This window comes from Cyanistes caeruleus, chromosome 14, assembly GCF_971803275.1.
Source record: "Cyanistes caeruleus chromosome 14, bCyaCae1.hap1.1, whole genome shotgun sequence".
NCBI lineage: Eukaryota > Metazoa > Chordata > Aves > Passeriformes > Paridae > Cyanistes > Cyanistes caeruleus.
In genome coordinates, this window is record NC_141714.1 from 14930128 (window position 1) to 14936127 (window position 6000).

General features: G+C 54.3%; 1 long non-coding RNA gene across 1 annotated transcript; it reads right to left on the reverse strand.

Annotated features, from left to right (window-relative positions):
• Positions 1-830: 830 nt before the first annotated feature.
• LOC147650582 (uncharacterized) lies at positions 831-1993 on the reverse strand. The gene is made up of 2 exons (XR_015276297.1): positions 1940-1993; positions 831-1708 (listed from the first exon to the last, which is right to left on the reverse strand). It is a non-coding gene; the product is annotated as an uncharacterized LOC147650582 (long non-coding RNA).
• Positions 1994-6000: the final 4007 nt, after the last annotated feature.

Here is a 6000-nt window from a genome sequence, read left to right on the forward strand (position 1 = left end):
CTTGGAATGATTGGGTTGGGAACGACCTTAAAGCTCAGCTCATTCCACACCCTGCCATGGGCAGGGACACCTTCCACTAGCCCAGGCTGCTCCAAACCCCATCCAACCTGGCCTTGGACACTTCCCAGGATGGGGCAGCCACAGCTTCTCTGGGAAAACCATCCCAAGGCCTCAAAGCCCTCACAGGGAAGAACTCCATCCCAATATCCCACCTAACCCTGCCCCCTGGCAGTGGGAAGCCATTCCCCCTGTCCTGGCATTCCCCTCCCCTGAGTCTAAACACACCTTTGAGCCTCTTTGAAATCCATCCTTGGGATTTGCCTCTTCCCTGCACGAATCTGTGTCCTTTGGCCCCAGGGTCCTACCCCAGCTGGAGCTGCTGCATTTCAAAAGCCTGGAAAAAGTGAGGAGCAGCAGCTGGCACTGCTGGCTTTGCTAAAAGCAAGGGGGGGGCCTTTCCCTAATCCCAGAAGAGAGGGATGGCCAAAGCTACCCTCCCTGGAAAAGGGCTTTGCCTGGATGGGAGATAAGGATGCTGTGGAAAGAAGGGAGTGTTGGCCAGGAATGAGGAATGGGCTGCCCCTTCCTGCTCAGCTCCTAATTGATGAGGAGCAGCTCCTGGCAGAGACGCCCTCCCTGGGAATTACACTCCCCCCCAGATTTATCCACAGAGAGGAGAGCACATCCCAGCACAGCCACACCTGTACCAGCAGAGAACAGCCAGAACTCATTCCCAACCCCCTGCCCTGGATTTCTGAGCTGTAAGTGGTGCCTGTTCCATCACCAAGGGCTTTTTAGGGCAGCCAGTGGCATTTCCCAGCACACGGGAGGCAGTTTATTACCAGTGATTTATTAAACTGCTCCAACTTGTCAGCAGCCACTTGAAACATTCCCCTTCCCTTTTTTTTTTTTTTTTTTTCCCCTTCAGCTTTGCTAATGTCTTTATAAAGAGCTGGATAAATAGATTTCCAGCACTTCTGACTGCCACGGATCAAACCTCAATCGATATGGCCCAGATTAGGGATGAGGTGAGACCGAGCCTCCCCACCTCCCTCCAGCCCCAGCTGCGGAGGTGAATTGATGGGAATGCACCTCCAAGGAACAGATAAATACATTTTTGCCTGCTCACAGCAGAGCTGGACTTGACAGTTCCTGATTTCTCCCCGTTGTTGCCTGTTCCGTGGGTGGGGGAGCTCCAGGTGATTGCTGCTCCTGCCAGACTTCTCTCCTGCATCCTTTCTGTTCATGGATAGACTCTCCTGGCTTTATAATCTCCTGAACTCATGGAGTTCAGAGGCTTTCAGCTCCTGCCTGATGAATCTTTCCAGGACAAGACCCCCTTCTATCATTAAGTTTGATCAGTCTCAGCTCATCAACCTTAATTTATTTGCTGCAGAATCACCGTTTAAAGGCTTGCTGAGCTGAAATTAGTCCCGTTCCCTCCCCAAAGGGCCCAAGAATTACTTCTGCCAATGCCAGCACACCCAGAGCCACCCATCCCAGCTCTCAGGTGAGACATCAGGAGGAATTTCCACATGGAAAGGGTGGTCAGGCGTTGGAAGGGGCTGCCCAGGGAGGTTTGGAGTGCCCATCCCTGGAGGTGTCCTAGGAACACCTGGATGTGGCACTCAGGGCTCTGGTGGGGATCAGTCAGGTTGGACTCGATCCTGGAGGGCTTTTCCAACCTCAGGGACTCTGCATCACACACCTGGCACAAACCAAAAGAGAAATTGATTTTTTAACCCTTTCCACATCAGAGGAACCCTTAAAAAAAAAAAAAAAAAAAAAAAGATAAAATGCCTCACTGTCCCCTCCTCATGCTCTTCTCTGTCCCCAGCTCTCCGTGAGCCCTGAGCTGCTGCAGCCCCTGGGAGCTCTTCCCTCCATCCCTTCCTCCATCCCTCCTCCCGTCCGGATAATTGATCTCCGAGCCTCAAACCAGATGCTCTGGCTGTGCCTCTCTCCTCGAGCTCCGGCTCCTGCTGAAGTCCGGGGAGATCCTCGGGAAGAAGCCACTTTTAATTTGTAATCTGATTAAGCCATTAGAGGCGAATGGAGCAGTAAGTAACACAAATTGCCGATCGTTTCCATCAGCAAATCCCCCCAATTAATCCTGAGATTAACCCTGATTACACGCGGTAATGGTGATCAATGCACCCTAATGGGGGAAATCCGCCCACTCCGCTTTCTTCCACATCCCAGAACGATCAATTTGGAATCAGGGTGATTTATCTGGCAGGATCGAGCGGGGCCAGCGGGGCTGGGGCATCTCCAGCAGCAATCCCAGGAGCCGGAGCTCATTCCCCCTTGGGAAAAGCAAGCCGAACTGGGAAAAAAGAGCTGGAGAGAGTGAAACAAAGAGCAGGGGAATGCAGAGGGCAGCAGGAATGGCAAATTCCATCTGCCTGTCGCACTCCTTCCCCTTTGAATCCTCCCAGTGATGCCCTAAAAAGCTCCTGTGAGGTGATCAGACCAAACAGCTCGGAGCAAGGCTGCACTTCTCAGGGATTCCTCCGTCAAAGGGAGGAAGTCAGGCTGGAGAAGAGCTGAAAAAAGAGAAAAAAACCCTTTCCTACTTTGTGATCCGAGCCTCTGTTCTTCCCTTTGCTGCTAAAATGGGAAGTTACCCCAGGACCGAGCGTTTCCAAGGATCCCCAAGCACTCGGCGAGCTTCAGAGCCGGGCTCAGCTTCCCCTTGGTCCTGTGTTATTTATAGAGCAGCTGAGACCCCAGCGATTGCTTCAAGGGGGATTCTGCCTTTGTAGGGACTAAGTCAGCACTAAGTCTGGAGCTCAAGGCTTGACCTTTGGAAGGCAGGGATGGATTCATCCCGCTCCGACCGCAGCCAGCTCTGAGCTGAGCTGCAGCAGTGCCTGGTGATAAAGCAGCTTGATTTATGGAGCCTTCTCTCCCAGAGCTGCTCACTGCTCTGGGAACACCAAGGAGGAATGGAAAAAGTGCTGGAAGATGGGCTGAGCTCCCACCGGGGGCTCTGGCACCTCCTGGGGCATTGGCTCCAGGACAGGAGAAAGCACACAAGTGACATCTCACAGGGTCCCCAGCTCCCACATCAGCGGGTCCTACGTGTTCCTGTGCCTTGGGAAAGACCACCTGGAGGGCTGCAAGCCCCTCATGCTTTGCTCTGACCAGGAATAATTCAGGTGCATCCTTCCCAATATTCCCTTGAGGCTGTTTTCCTCTCCTCCCACACCACGTAGACTAATCCTGTGTCACTTTGTCCCCAGATCTGTATTTTGGCAGCAAGGTAATATATTCTAGATGGGAACAGTGACATCACCCTGTCCTGCACAGACATGCCCTGTATTCTCCACAAATCCATGAGATCCTTTGGGCTTTTTAGTGGAGCTGTAGTACCCAAACCAATCTCCCTCATTCCTGGGGTGGGATCCTGCAGCTCCCCTCCCCTCAGTGGGCACTCCTGGCCTGAGAGAGGAGTCACAGGGTTGGCACTCACTGGAACAGTCCTGCTCCAACATCCCTCACCCAGGGAGGAGATTCCAGGCAGGTACACGCGGCACATCCCAGACTGCAGGGAATGGATTTCCCCCCACACTGAAAGTTGCCTCCGAGGTGTTTTGCAGCACACGTGTTTGGGGGTGACACGTGGGGGCCCCATCCTTCAGCCACCCCCTCTCCCCAGCTCCTGCGGCCGCCCGAGGGGCTCGCGGTTCCCTTTGATGTGCAGATGAATCCGCCTGGCCAGGAGAAGCCCCGTGGATTTATGAACTCCTCCTCTATGATGTCTTTCCAATCGTATCCCCCAGAAGAGCATTTGCTCTCCCCTTCCTCCCCGGCTCCTCCGAGCCAAGCATTCCTTTCTCCTCCTCCATCCCAGGCTTGGGGAGCGATGCTGCTCCCCCGGAGCAGAATTCCCTCTGCAAACCAGGCCACTGGTCAGCCCCCCGTTCCCTATTCCAGCAAGGCTTGGTGAGTCCCGACTGCAGCCCCATGGAAGGGAGCTCCGAGCCAGAGATGAAATCCTGCAATTCAATCTACTCCCAGCCCTAATCGTGCCAGCTCTGCAATTCCAGAGCAGTTGAAAAGAAAGGGACAAATAACTGTGATGGAAACCACTCACTGGAGACTTCCAGGGGAAATTATACACCCGCGAGGGGAAAAAGGATCATTAAGAGGTGACGGGAGAAAACATTTGCATTGCAAGTCAGAGCAGCTGGAGGCCGGGGGAAGCTCTGTGGTCACTGCCCTCCCCAGTCCAATCCAATCAACTCCACCACTTGGCAAACCCTCCCAGACAGGCCCTTGAGCTGTTTGACCCAGATTCCGCCCAACACCGGAGTCAAGCTCTGCCCAGGAACAGAAGGGGAGCCTTGCAGAGGTCTCCCGAAGTTCATTCCTGTGTTAAACCCCCACAAATAATAAAACCGGTGTGCTTGTCTCCTCTTTAGCAGTCACCTCCACCTCGCCAGCTTCCCAGAGCTGCGTGGGGAGATTGCTGTGCTCGGCAAACAAGAGGAGATTAACGGGAGTTCAGCGGGAACATCTCGATTTAGTCTCGGCTGAGCACGCTGGGGATGCGACAGCAAGTTAAACCTGGTGGCACATCTAAACCTGGTGGCACATCTAAACCTGGTGGCACATCTAAACCTGGTGGCACGTCTAAACCTGGTGGCACGTCTAAACCGTCACAAAGCAGAGGGGATGGAGGAGCTGGAAGAATAAAGGAGAGTTTATTTCTATGCTAAGCATCACACCAAGAATCCTTGTCCCTAAATGCCACCAGGGGAGGGCAAACAGGGGTCCTGCACCCCCAGAGCAGGAGCAGCGGGCAGGGAAGGGAGAGGCAGGAGCGGCTCCAGCAGGGAAAGGGGAACACGCTCCCCCAGGGAAGCCAAACCTTCACACCCGCCCCTCCTTTCCCTGCCAAAGCATTAGCACAGCTCCCCAAAACCCCCGAGAGGAGGTTTGAGGAACGGAGTGATGAAAGAGGGGTTGAGACGGGCGATCTTCCAGCCAGCTGGAGCCAGGACCGCTCATCAGGAATAACCGGCCTCTCCCGCATCCTCACAGGATGCGCTCCAAGCTCTCCCTGACATTTGTGTGTCAGCTTGAGCCAGCTGCGGCTGCAGCTCTGCCTTCTACTCCAGGCTCGGGCTTTAAATCCAGGGCTGGAAGTTTGCAGAGCTGCCGAGGTCCATCCTCAGCTGGCCAGGGCGAGTCGGGAGCATCAGCAGCTCCACAAAGCTGGGCCAGCCTGGAAAAACCACTTTTCCCTGGTGGGCAAACACCAGGAGAGGGAGGCAGTAGCACACTGCGGTGACATTTGCACCCGGGTGCAATGAGGTGTCACTCAGCCCAGCCAGACCAAACAGCATCTCTGGGGCACCAAAATTACACAGCCAAGGAAATCCGGCAAAATCCATCTGCCCTTTTCAATATTTGGAGATAATTAACTCCTCCAGGCTGCGATATTACAAAAGAAAGCTGTTAGTGAAGCTGTTCAGCCCCAGGTCAGGCTGGATGCGGAACTTCCCCAGCATGGGGGATGCTGAAAGGGCAAGGAGGACATTTCACATTTCCATATATTCCCAGCTCCCTCATAGGAAGATTACAGGGATACATGTGTAATGCAGAAGGTCAGAGGCAAGACAGAGCAAGGGCAGGCTTACTGGGAGAGGGAAAACATCTCTGCTCCTCCGTTGGTGCCCTCTGAGCTGTATCCCAGCCTGTGCATCCACCAAAAACTCTGACTGCAGGGCAGCTCGGAAAAAACAGGATCAAAGCTCATCTAAAGGCAAAGAAATCAGGGAGAGCTTCTCCAAAAGGCCCGAGTCACTCATCCAGGAGTCTCACACCGGCCCCACACCTCACCTGCAGCCCTGAGGTGACCCAAAGCATCCCAGCCCTCCCCTCCTCCCTGCCCTAAATACAGGACAGGGGCTGGTCCAGCCTCCCACCAGCAAATCCCAGCTGGGCCAGTTGAGTTTGGCATTCCTGAGCCGGTGGGGGGCAGTTAACACC